Source organism: Anomaloglossus baeobatrachus, chromosome 4 (genome assembly GCF_048569485.1).
Source record: "Anomaloglossus baeobatrachus isolate aAnoBae1 chromosome 4, aAnoBae1.hap1, whole genome shotgun sequence".
Classification (NCBI taxonomy): domain Eukaryota; kingdom Metazoa; phylum Chordata; class Amphibia; order Anura; family Aromobatidae; genus Anomaloglossus; species Anomaloglossus baeobatrachus.
This window is the reverse complement of record NC_134356.1, coordinates 692943349-692956307: the sequence shown is the minus strand read 5'-3', so window position 1 is coordinate 692956307 and position 12959 is coordinate 692943349. Positions and strand designations below refer to the sequence as shown.

The window sequence follows — 12959 nt, the reverse complement described above, 5'->3', positions numbered from 1 at the left end:
GGCTCTATCTTGGATCTCCTGATACATAACCGACCGAACTTTCAACGTCTCCCATTCTCACACCACTTCCTCATCTCGCACCCTATCTCTCGGTGTCCCCCAAGGCTCAGTTCTTGGACCCCTGCTGTTCTCCATCTACACCTTCAGCGCCTGGGACATCTCATAGAGTCCCATGGCTTTCACTATCATCTCTATGCCGATGACACACAGATCTACCTCTCTGGACCTGACATTACCTCTCTACTAACCAAAATACCACAATGTCTGTCTGCTATTTCATCCTTCTTCTCTGCGCGATTCCTAAAACTTAACATGGACAAAACAGAGTTCATTGTCTTTCCTCCTCCTCACTTATCTCCTCCAACAAGCCTTTCCATAAAACATGATGGTTGCTCATTCTCCCCAGTCTCACAAGCTCGCTGCCTTGGAGTAACCCTCGACTCTGCTCTATCCTTCAAGCCACACATCCAAGCCCTCTTTACCTCATGCAGACTACAACTCAAAAATATCTCCTGGATCCGTGCTTTCCTTAACTAAGAATCAGCAAAAACATTAGTGCTTGGCCTCATTATCTCCCACCTCGACTACTGCAACCTACTGCTCTCTTGCCTCCCTTCCAACACTCTTGCACCCCTCCAATCTATCATAAACTCTGCGGCCTGCTTAGTCCACCTCTCCCCTTGCTATTCCCCAGCCTTGCCACTCTGCCAATCCCTTCACTGGCTTCCCATCGCCCAACGATTCTAGTTCAAAACATTAACTATGACATACAAAGCCATCCACAACCTGTCTCCTCCTTACATCTGTGACCTAGTCTCCCGTAACCTACCCGCACGCAACCTCAGATCCTCACAAGATCTCCTTCTCTACTCCTCTCTTATCTCCTCCTCCCACAATAGCGTACAAGATTTCTCCCCAATACTCTGGAATGCTCTTCCTCAGCATATCAGACTATCCCCTACCATGGAAAGCTTCAAGAGGAACCTCAAGACCCACTTCTTCCAACAAGCCTACAACCTACAATAGCCCTCAGTCCAGTACACCACTGCGCAACCAGCTTTGTCCTCACCTATTGTACCATCACCTATTCCCTGTAGACTGTGAGCCCTCGCGGGCAGGGTCCTCTCTCCCCCTGTAGACTGTGAGCCCTCGTGGGCAGGGTCCTCTCTTCTCCTATACCAGTCTGTTTTGTACTGTTAATGATTGTTGTATGTATAACCTCTTTCACTTGTAAAGCACCATGGAATAAATTTCCATCATTCACATATTCGGATCAGCGCAACATCCAATAATTTCATATTTGCTGTAATGATCAATCTGTGAATATTAATTTTACATATTTTTTATTTTATTATTATACATTTCAATGTTGGGTTTTTTTTTTTACTTTCTCATCACTGCTTTATTTTACAACAACAATGTAGCACATGACAATTAGTAAAGACAATTTTATTTTACTATTTCTTAATGACCGGGAACATCGGAAACACAAGAGGAAACTGTGAACAATCTCCATGGATTTACTTTAATATCTCCACTCCAGATTGCGTATATATACAGGTGCTGTATCCACTGTGCCTTCTGTGTAATGACTGGGCCTATGTCAGACGCAGCTGCGACAAAATTAAAGAATATGAAAAATGTATTTCAGAAACATGAAGATATCTAATGTGAGTGATGTGACTGCAAATATATTAACTATCTTATGATAGGGGGATTGTTGGGTCTGGAGTAAGAAAGTAAAAATATCATTGTAGAATTCTTTCATATGGAGGGTATTTTCATTGACCCAAGTTTTTTCCTTTACTTCTGTAGGACACATTAGTGGTTGATACCTTTTAATGGCTAACTAAAAAGATGGTAATTGCAAGCTTTCGAGACTACTCAGGTCTCTTCTTCAGGCTCAATTGGCTATCAAGCCTAAAGAAGAGACCTGAGTAGTCTCAAAAGCTTGCAATTATTACCATCTTTTCAGTTTGCTACTAAAAGGTATCAACCACTGAGGACTTCAGTTCTTTTAAACTATTTTTTTTATCTCTACTGGCTAACACGGTACAAAGATATATTTTACCTAGGACACATCAGCTATTTTTACCTTTTATGATTTGAGATCATCATTAAAAAATACTTACAGTTTTCATATAATATTTTTTAGTTGCTTTGCTCCAGCAATTCTGGCATCAAAAATAATTCCTCGATTTCCACAATGTATAGTGATTATGCCAATTATTATTATTATTTACGAATTGGAAAATATAAGACTTCCCTTTATGACCCAGATCACAGACCTGACTGTATTTTACGCTAATATTCTTTGACCTTCAGTTTTACAGCCATGATCGGCCAGGCACACACATTATGATAATTTAGGTACAGAATGGGTTTGGATAAAACAAGTAAACAATGACATTTGAATTTTCCTACGTTATCTACTTTTTTTCCAAAATAATTCTTAATTTTTCCATTATTTTACACACAATTCCCTTTCTGCCTACACACTCATGCGCTTCAATAATTGTATGTGAGATATTGTGCTGATGGAACGGATGTTAAAATAGCGAATATTCTCTAAGTCTCTTAATCTGGAATTTGAAAAATAAATAGAATGAAGATCCTGGAAGTCATTTGTGGCTTTATTGTATGTTAGATTGAAAAACAATTTTAATTGTAATCCAACAAACAAAGTAAAAATGTATTATTGGTTGCATGTAATATGAATTGCAATTTAAGTGAATTTGAAATTAAATTTAATTTACCTTTGATTTGTGTTTGTCTTTGATGCAGGAGAACAATGCGACTTAGATCAAAGAATTTTTTCTTTTAGGATTTCAAGTCAGTCAGAATTTGAGATTTTTTTTGTTCTGTCTTCTCCTAATGGTGTACAATGTGACAATCTGTGGGAACCTCCTGATCATCACCCTGATGTCCACCAGCAAGAACCTCCACACTCCGATGTACTTCCTCCTCTCACAACTGTCTACCATTGACATCTTGCTACCCACAGACATTGTCCCCAACTTGCTTCATGTCCTACTAAATAATGGGGCAACCATAACATTTATCGGCTGTATGGCCCAGCTGTATTTCTTCTGTATTGCTGAAGGTTCTGAATCTCTTCTCCTCACAGTGATGTCCTACGACCGATATGTGGCCATCTGTAATCCCCTCCATTACGTCTCTATCATGACAATCACATTGTGTTTGAGGTTGGTCTTCATCTTCTGGTTACTCACAATTTCTTTTTCATTCATTTACATTATAATATTATCAGGGCTAAAATTCTGTGGCCCGAACATCATTGACCATCTGTTCTGTGATCTTGTTCCCTTGCAGGACATGGCCTGTTCTGATATATTTCCTATAAAACTATCAATAAACTTACTAAGTATTGCATTCATGGTTTTTCCAGGCATAATAATTGTTATTTCTTATGGTAACATTGTCCGTACCATCTTACAGATTTCAACAAATAGCAGACAGAAAGCCTTCTCCACCTGCAGCTCCCACCTCACTGTGGTCTCCATATTCTATTTGACAATCGTCAGTGTTTATAATCTTCCAACAAAACTACAATCTTCAGATGTGACTAAAATCACCTCCTTGCAATATACTGTATTTACTCCATTGGCCAACCCCATTATATACAGTTTTAGAAACAAAGATATTAAGAAAGCCGTGCAGGAAACTCTTCAAAAATATTTTTAACTTTAACTTATCTTATTAGAATAATTTCATGTTTTGTGGGTTGTTTTACAATTTGCTTTTCCATGAGGTAACAGATGAAAATGAGCAAGTAGAGGCAGCTTTATAGGTGAGGACAAGAGATATATTTCGCCCTTGTCAGTTTTCTACTTCTCTTGCTTTGCCTCATTGCCAAAAAATAAGGATGAACTGTCACTCTCTGCCATTTTCCCCCTTAGCATTACATGTATCAAACAATCGCTCATTGAATCTACATTTGCATCGATCTGGCCAATCAGTGCACAGCTCTGATTGTCAATAAATTGTGCTCCTGTTTAACCAATCAGTGTGCATGAAGTTCTATATGAAATCACTAATCCAGTTATAAAATATTGTATTGTAACTCTGTCTTCTCTTATTTAATTGTTCTCAAGATTCCGTGCTCAGGTGCTTGGTATGACTCATAGGAATATCTGACAATACTTTTACTTTACTTTTTAGTTTTTCTGTAGTTTTATCCCCTAACTAGAATCCTGGTCTCTCCTACTATTAGGACTTGTCGAGATCAGGAGCAATTATATTAAAGGGGTTTTTGGAAATTGAGCTAAGTTTATAGGGATTGGACTTCCTCTTCAGATAAGAGAAAGAGTTCAAATTGTATTGTCGGCCCACAAAAGTGTAGATTATGTCTATACAAGTTGGCTACTGTACCCCAGGAGTGACACTTAAAGAGGTTGTTCATTACTAATACATTGATGGACTTTCAGTAGGATAGGTCATCAATGTCTGATAGTTGGGTTCTGACACCTGGTACCCCCATCAATCAGCTATTCTCTTTGCTTGTAGCGGCAGCAGGAGACTAGTAAAAGCTAAATTCTGGAGTTGCCCCATCTTATGATACTGGTGGCGGATGCATACATCATATCTTCCTCCTATTGCTTTGATTACAGAGTAGATGTGCATTACCCAGGCTACTCTAAGAATATGGAGTCGCTCTGGAGCTAAGCATTTCCCGCCACCTGCTGCTGTTTCTGGCATTGAGAAAAGCTAATCGGAGGGATTGTCATGCATTGGATCCCAGACATTGTTGCTGCTGTTGCTGCTGTCTCCTAAGAACAGGTCATTACTCTTTCTCCTAGCCCAAGAAAGAGACCTCTCAAACATGAAAAAAAAGTTATTTTGTCTACAGTGCCTACAAGTAGTATTCAACCCCCTGCAGATTTAGCAGGTTTACACATTCGGAATTAACTTGGCATTGTGACATTTGGACTGTAGATCAGCCTGAAAGTGTAAAATGCAGCAAAAAAGAATGTTATTTCTTTTTTTTTTTTAAATTGTGAAACGTTTATTCAGAGGGTCATTTATTTTTCAACCCCTCAAACCACAAGAATTCTGTTTGGCTCCCCTAAAGTATTAAGAAGTATTTCAGGCACCAAGAACAATGAGCTTCACATGTTTGGATTAATTATCTATTTTTCCAGCCTTTTCTGACTAATTAAGACCCTCCCCAAACTTGTGAACAGCACTCATACTTGGTCAACATGGGAAAGACAAAGGAGCATTCCAAGGCCATCAGAGACAAGATCGTGGAGGGTCACAAGGCTGGCAAGGGGTACAAAACCCTTTCCAAGGAGTTGGGCCTACCTGTCTCCACTGTTGGGAGCATCATCCGGAAGTGGAAGGCTTATGGAACTACTGTTAGCCTTCCACAGCCTGGACAGCCTTTGAAAGTTTCCACCCGTGCCGAGGCAAGGCTTGTCCGAAGAGTCAAGGCTAACCCAAGGACAACAAGGAAGGAGCTCCGGGAAGATCTCATGGCAGTGGGGACATTGGTTTCAGTCAATACCATAAGTAACGTACTCCACCGCAATGGTCTCTGTTCCAGACGAGCCCGTAAGGTACCTTTACTTTCAAAGCGTCATGTCAAGGCTCGTCTATAGTTTGCTCATGATCACTTGGAGGACTGTGAGACAGACTGGTTCAAGGTTCTCTGGTCTGATGAGACCAAGATTGAGATCTTTGGAGCCAACCACACACGTGACGTTTGGAGACTGGATGGCACTGCATACAACCCCAAGAATACCATCCCTACAGTCAAGCATGGTGGTGGCAGCATCATGCTGTGGGGCTGTTTCTCAGCCAAGGGGCCTGGCCATCTGGTCCGCATTCATGGGAAGATGGATAGCACGGCCTACCTGGAGATTTTGGCCAAGAACCTCCGCTCCTCCATCAAGGATCTTAAGATGGGTAGTCATTTCATCTTTTAACAAGACAACGACCCAAAGAAAACCAAGGCCTGGTTCAAGAGGGAAAAAATCAAGGTGTTGCAGTGGCCTAGTCAGTCTCCTGACCTAAACTCAATTGAAATCTTGTGGAAGGAGCTCAAGATTAAAGTCCACATGAGAAACCCAAAGAACCTAGATAACTTGGAGAAGATCTGCTTGAAGGAGTGGGCCAAGATAACTCCAGAGACCTGTGCCGGCCTGATTAGGTCTTATAAAAGATGATTATTAGCTGTAATTGCAAACAAGGGTTATTCCACAAAATATTAAACCTCGGGGTTGAATAATAATTGACCCACACTTTTATGTTGAAAATTTATTAAATTTAACTGAGCAACATAACTTGTTGGTTTGTAAGATTTATGCATCTGTTCATAAATCCTGCTCTTGTTTGAAGTTTGCAGGCTCTAACTTATTTGCATCTTATCAAACCTGCTAAATCTGCAGGGGGTTGAATACTACTTGTAGGCACTGTACAAGTCAACAAGTCCAACAAAATTATCCCTATTTTGGGAGCTGTGTTGTTGGTCATGTTTTACAGCCACAGACCAGCATAGCTATACAACAAACTGGACAAGCGCAGGAGATGATGTGGGCATCTGGTGGCCATGGCAGAGACAGAATTTGCACTGTAGAAAGATAAGATAACAGGCAAAGAGGTGTCTGGCAGTGCAGCAATTAACCCTAAAATGCACAACCATAGAAATCTACCATACAAAACAAGTAACCTAGCAGGCCTGCGAGGCCCCAGGTATACGTTCTAGGGTTAAGCAACTGCATCCCTGACAACAGCCCGCTGTACATTTTTTTTGTTTGTTTTTCTTTTGTGTTTTTCTTTGATGGAACTCAAGATTTAAATTTTATTTTCATTGTTAACACTTCATTAATTAAATTTGAATACATGATAATTAAATATAATTAGAAAACCTTGTGCTGATGGCTCATATGGACGGCTACAAAATGGCCCTTGTACTTGGGAAACTGACTTTCAACTTACATCAAAACTCCTGTTATACGATACAAGAAATAAAATGTAAAATGTATGTGTTTATATTAATAAATTATCACATGTTATTCCTTCTTCAACTTTACTATGATAGACAAGTTTTCCCCTTGAAATAAACATAAATATAATACTTTAGTTTTTAAATTTTTAATTATATTATTAACCACAGGCTTTACAAAGTTATACAGGATATTGTTTTAAAATAAAATGTTTAAGCTCCATCTGCACTTTTAATTCTTTACTGAAAGGAATGGTGAATAATGATGCCTGGTGCCAACAATAAGACCTGATGGTGCCGATGTCCTTATGTGAGGTACATGAGCTGCTGTTGTCGGGGGCTTTCATGTCATTGAAAGGATCATGAATTCACAGATGTGCTGCTCTATAGTGACAGAGAAGATGCCCTTTATATACGAGCTTTTTCCAACATGACAAAGATCCAAAAATCACATCTAAGGCAACTACCTTTCCTTTCCTTGAACATATTCCAAGACATCTCTCTAGTATCTCCCATCCTCTGGAATTCTGTGCTTTAACACATCTGATTATCTGCTACACTCACAAACTTCAAACAGATCTATTTAGCCTCAGAGTCTCACATTGGTAAAAAAAAAACACCAGGCATGGTTACTTCCGTAACACCTGATAAACTCTCACCCTTACCGGATCTCTTCAAGCTCAATTGTAAAGCCATAAAGGGGATTGGACCCATTTCATTTTAGTCTTCAAAAATGGATGAGTGGCCTGACTTTGCCAGTCACTTCTTGGAATTTTTGGCCTGCTCGGCAGCCAGCATTCTGTCAGAATGTGTCTTCAGCGCTGCTGGCTGAGTATTGGCAGATAAGTGCATCTGGCTGTCCCTAAAAAGACTGTAGACTGCCTAATTTTCATAAAAATAAACATGTCTTGGATGTCCAATGAGTTTACCACCCCAGGCCCAGACTCTGCAGACTAGTTGATGGTGTACTGCCAGGGTTCTGGAAGCACCAGTCCTATGCCTGTCTTTTCTCCTGCTGTTTCTGGTGAAGGTAGAAATGTTGGTTCAGGCCTTGTTATAGCACCGTGCAAAACTTTAAATCCCAAGCACACAAGAGGACATGAGACAGAGGTAATGGAAATGTGATTTATTAGACTATCTGCAAAAGGAAATGCCACTACCAAAATAGAGCAAAGCCAACATTTCGGCCGGTGACGGCATTTGTCAAGCTTTCCCTTTGCAGATAGTCTAATAAATCACATTTGCATTACCTCTGTCTCATGTCCTCTTGTGTGCTTGGGATTTAATATTTTACTTAGAACTCCCTTTTCTCTTAGGCACCTTCTCTCTTGTACAGTTGAGCCCAGATTTACTCCTTTGTTATAGCACTGGTCCCAAGCATCCAGGTTGCTTTGTTGGACTAATTGTAGTCTGTGCCAATTGTTGCCGCTTTTTCTGTTGCCTGACCTTAATTTTGGGAAATGTGGAGATACCAAGTAGGGGGCTCCAAAATGTCTTTTGTATGTAGTGTCAGGGTTCTAGGAACAAGAGGCCTACACCTATCACTCATGAATATCTTGATTTTTTAAACGAAGATGCCAGGCCACATCCTGTGTGTAAGTCAACGCAATGAGGCAGTTCTTAAATTAATATGCATTGGAGAACACAGTCACACAGCTGCAGAGTTCTGGACCACTATACTGGCCCTTTTGATCAATGACTGTCTTCACTGAACCTAGAGCCAGAGAATGCCGTATGTGATAACAGTGCAAACCTGATGGCGGCACTATGCCTGGGTGACATCTCAAGAGTATTGCATGGATCAACCTGGTTGTATAGTAATTTCAAGGGAACTATTCTGGCTTGGATGCACTTCTGCAGAAGGCACGGTTGCTGTGTGCTCACATTTTTTAAAAAATGCCAGCCCACATCCTGTTTGTTGCATGGAGCATACTTCAATGGTGGGCAAACACACTATGGGGAAAGGGGGGAATTGATGCTGCTGTCCGGCTTTCTGCCTGCAATGCTTTTAAATATTAAGTCTCCAAGGTGCGTCTCCAATGTGTATCTTGTCTGTTCTACCAGGAGAATGGAAGCACCAGCCCTACACCTGTCTCTCAACCACCTTAATATTTCTTATATCATTAGTCTAGGAAGATAATAGCTATCCATGCCAAAACAATGGGGCTGCACTATAAAACGTGTTTTTGCTGTTTTGCAAGCTTTTTGACACCCCTAAAGGTGTTTTCTCTGCCTTACAGTTGACCTACATTTGAATCCAATGGGGTTCGAAAAGGTGCAAAAATATTCGGAGTTCGGTTCTGTGAATGGTTCGGCGAATGTAGCATTTGTTTGGTAAGGCTCGGTGAACTGCAGTTTGAAAGCTTCACTCATCTCTACTCACAAGCCCCTATGTTGAGTTAAACCACTCTTTTCAATAGTGGTATGCTGGTGTATTTACAAGTTACTGCACTTTTGTAAAAATTGACTTTGATTTTTCCAGATGTTCAAAGATATACAGGGGATCCTGCTGAGTTTACAAAACCTTTTATCCCCTCATAAATCCAAAAAAGCGGATCTATTTGAATTTGTGCAACTTGTAAAGAATTGTAGTACAGACCTTGCACTCTTAGATGGAATAAAAAATGCTTGAGGTAATGTCTTCCTTTAAATTTGAGATGAGACTTAACAATTGCATTGTTTTGCCATGGGTTATAGAGACATAAGAACATTTCTGTCAACTTTTTGTTGGTGGGTCTGAAATTATATAGTCTGTATTGTTCTGGGGCATTTTTGGGCAGGGATTGACTATTGTCATTAACCCCTTCACGACATTAAACAAAATATAAACATTCTGGTTGTTAGTGTCTTAATGACCAAAGACATGCCCAGTATGTTCTGGCAATTGCAAGAGCACAGGAGCTGTGCCCCCATAACAGCCGCCGGGTTGCTTGTCTTATCTGACAGCCGAGCCCTTGCTACCACAGACAGGGATGGTCACCGCACCTTACCTGAGTGTAGAACACCCTAAATGCCACAATTAATATCGATCATGGCATTTAGAGGATAGGAAGAAAGATCGTGCTCCCTCATCCCTCCAATCAGTGCCCCTGTGATGTAATCGTGAGGGTCTGATCATTTCCATGATGATGGCCTCCAGAAAACCCAGCTACGGGAAGCATCAGGGATCATGCCAGGGGCATGATCTCTGATGCATCTGTCTGTTCAAAAGTAACAGTATAATGCATTGCAATGATCGTGCTTTGCAATACATTATATCAGCAATCAACACAATAAAAAATACTGTTCCATATAAAGACTAAGTAAAAAAAGTAAAAAAATGTAAAAATATTTTTTTTAAAAATTAAAAAATAGAAAGATATAGATATCCCCCCACATAAAAAGATTACAGTGATGTAGGAAAACACAATACACAGGAAGAAAACAGATTCAACAAAGATGAGGCCTAAACTATCTATATAGGAAAGGCTAGCAAAGAGCACTGTCTGAAGCCGTTCAAAACCTTGGAAAAATACTGAGACCACACGGACTACGCCCCCACTATATCAGTACTCTGGTGTTACTGGGATCCAAACAAAACACTAATATAGAGAAGGGACTGAAATCAGTACCAAGCATGACAAAACAAAATATACTGCAGAAAATGAAGGAAGGTACGCAGACATTCCCAGCAGGGAATGATACAACTCCACCCAGACTCCACTCAAGCAAAATCAGAAAATAAGCTTAAGTTCCTAAACAGCAAACAACAAGTAAGTGGAAGCAACCAGCAGGGTACAAAGACCAGACTTATCTGTAAAGAGTCCAGGTAGAAACAGAATGTTAGGTTGGCTTCAGAATGTCCTAGAACACAGGAGGAAATATTGAGCACCGGTCACGGACGAGAGAACACTACACAGTTATATAGGCCAGTCAGAAAAACCTGATTTCCAATCCTCATCAGCTGGCTGGCTTCTGTTAAGGAAGCCAACTCAACTTACCAGCATTGGCCACAAGAGGGAGCCCAAAACTGGAACCCAGTCCAAATGTTTTCACAACATTATTCCTTTCTATATATATGACAGTGCGCGATTGTGTTTTTAACTTCCATGGCCTCTTGCCCAAGTGCGCCAGATGGTGAAACCAACCCTGGCAGTAACAACATGAGTTCAGATGAGTTCATTATCAGAAGCAATGAATGCATCTAAACCTATGATGGCAGCACGCCACTGAGTTCAATAACCACTACATATCGAGCGAGCCAGCGACATAACCGCACGTCACAGCCGTGGGTTCCCGTGATTCTTAACGTATTGCGTTTAGATGTGTTTTTTTGCCAGAAGATGCAGATTTAGTGCAGGAATTAGGTGTATATATTTCAGCACCAAATATGCATCTCTTGGCAAGGAAAAAAAAAACGCAGAAAAGTGGTTTTGAGATTGTTATGGTGCAGTTTTCTGCCAGGAGATGCAAAATTTGGTGCATAAATCTGATGCAGATATTTGAGCACAAAATTTGCATTTCAATACCACATTGCGGTTTTAATGTGTTTTACCCACAAATTTGGTGTAAAAATTTAACCTCTTCACCCCTTGGAGATTTTCTATTTTTCGTCTTCGCTTTTTCCTCCCCTTCTCCCAACAGCCATAACTTTTTTATTTTTAAGTCAATATTGCAATATGAGGGATTGATTTTTGCAGGACAAGTGGTACTTTTGAATGAAACCATTAGTTTTACCATATAGTGTACTGTAAAATAGGAAAAAAATTCCAAGCGTAGTAAAATTGCAAAAAAATTGCAATTGCACGAATATTTTTGGGGTCTTTTATTCATTCTGTTCCCTATATGGTAAAACTAATATGTAAATATGATGCCGCATGTCGATGAAACTTTCGTAGATATCAAACATAAAACAACTTTTATCTAAAGGGTTAATTTTTTTTTTTAGAAGTGTCTACAAAAAAAGAATAGCGCTTTTGGCGCTATTTTCCGAGACCCGCAGCATTCTCATTTTTTGGGATCCTGGAGCTTGGGGATGGCTTATTTTTTGCATCTTGAGCGGATGTTTTCAATTATGCCATGTTTGCCTATATGCAAAGTTTTGATTGCCTGTTATTGCATTTTAATGCAATGTTTCGGCAACCAAAAAATGTCATTTTGTCATTTGGAATTTTTTTTCTTACCACGTCGTGTACCAATCAGATAAATTTTTATTTTTTGATAGATGGGGTATTTCTGAACTTGGTGATACAAAATTTGTGTATATTTTATTTTTTTTCCATTGTTTTATTTTCATTGGAGCGAAAATAGGGTGATTGGATTTTTTTAGATTTTTTTATTTTTTCATATTTTTTTAAACTTTTTTTTTACTTTGTTTTTTTTTTTTTTTACTAGTCCCCCTAGGGGACGTTATCACTTAACAGTCTCATCGCCTGTGTATTTCTGCTGATCACTCTGATCAGCAGAAATACACTTTTCCTGTTGGCTCTCACAGGGAATATCTCATGGTAGCATTAGGGGTCATCAGCTGAACCCCATGCTACCATAGCAAGCTTCATAAGGCTGCCAATGTTGGTGGGGAATGGCATGATCCCTGTCGTGGCCATTTAAATCACAATGTCAGATTTTGAGAACGCGATCTAAGTGGTAAGCAGGTACGGGTGGATCTCTGATCTACCTGTGCTTGTTAGCCACATATTTCTGCTGATTGACTCGCCACCGGAACCCGAGATTACCTGGGGACTCGACCTAGGATGCACATATACATCCAAAGTCGTGAAGTGGTTGAAAATCAAATCTACATCTTTTAGCAAAAAAATGCAGTTTTCTGCCAGAAAATGCAGGTCTGATTGAACTCAGTTCACTTAAGGTGTAGTCATTGAGTTCATTGAGGTCACCTAAGGTCAGTTTGCCCGCAGTTACAGGAAGAGTACTGTGTGATTCTCCAGCTGTGACCGCAAACACACTGAGTGATGACCCCTCTCACAGCTGTGGTTCATTCAGTCTCTATCTG

The 12959-nt window shown here is 40.0% G+C and overlaps 1 pseudogene; it reads left to right on the top strand.

Annotated features, from left to right (window-relative positions):
* Window positions 1-2778: 2778 nt before the first annotated feature.
* Window positions 2779-3705, top strand: LOC142302978 (olfactory receptor 11L1-like; annotated as a pseudogene).
* Window positions 3706-12959: the final 9254 nt, after the last annotated feature.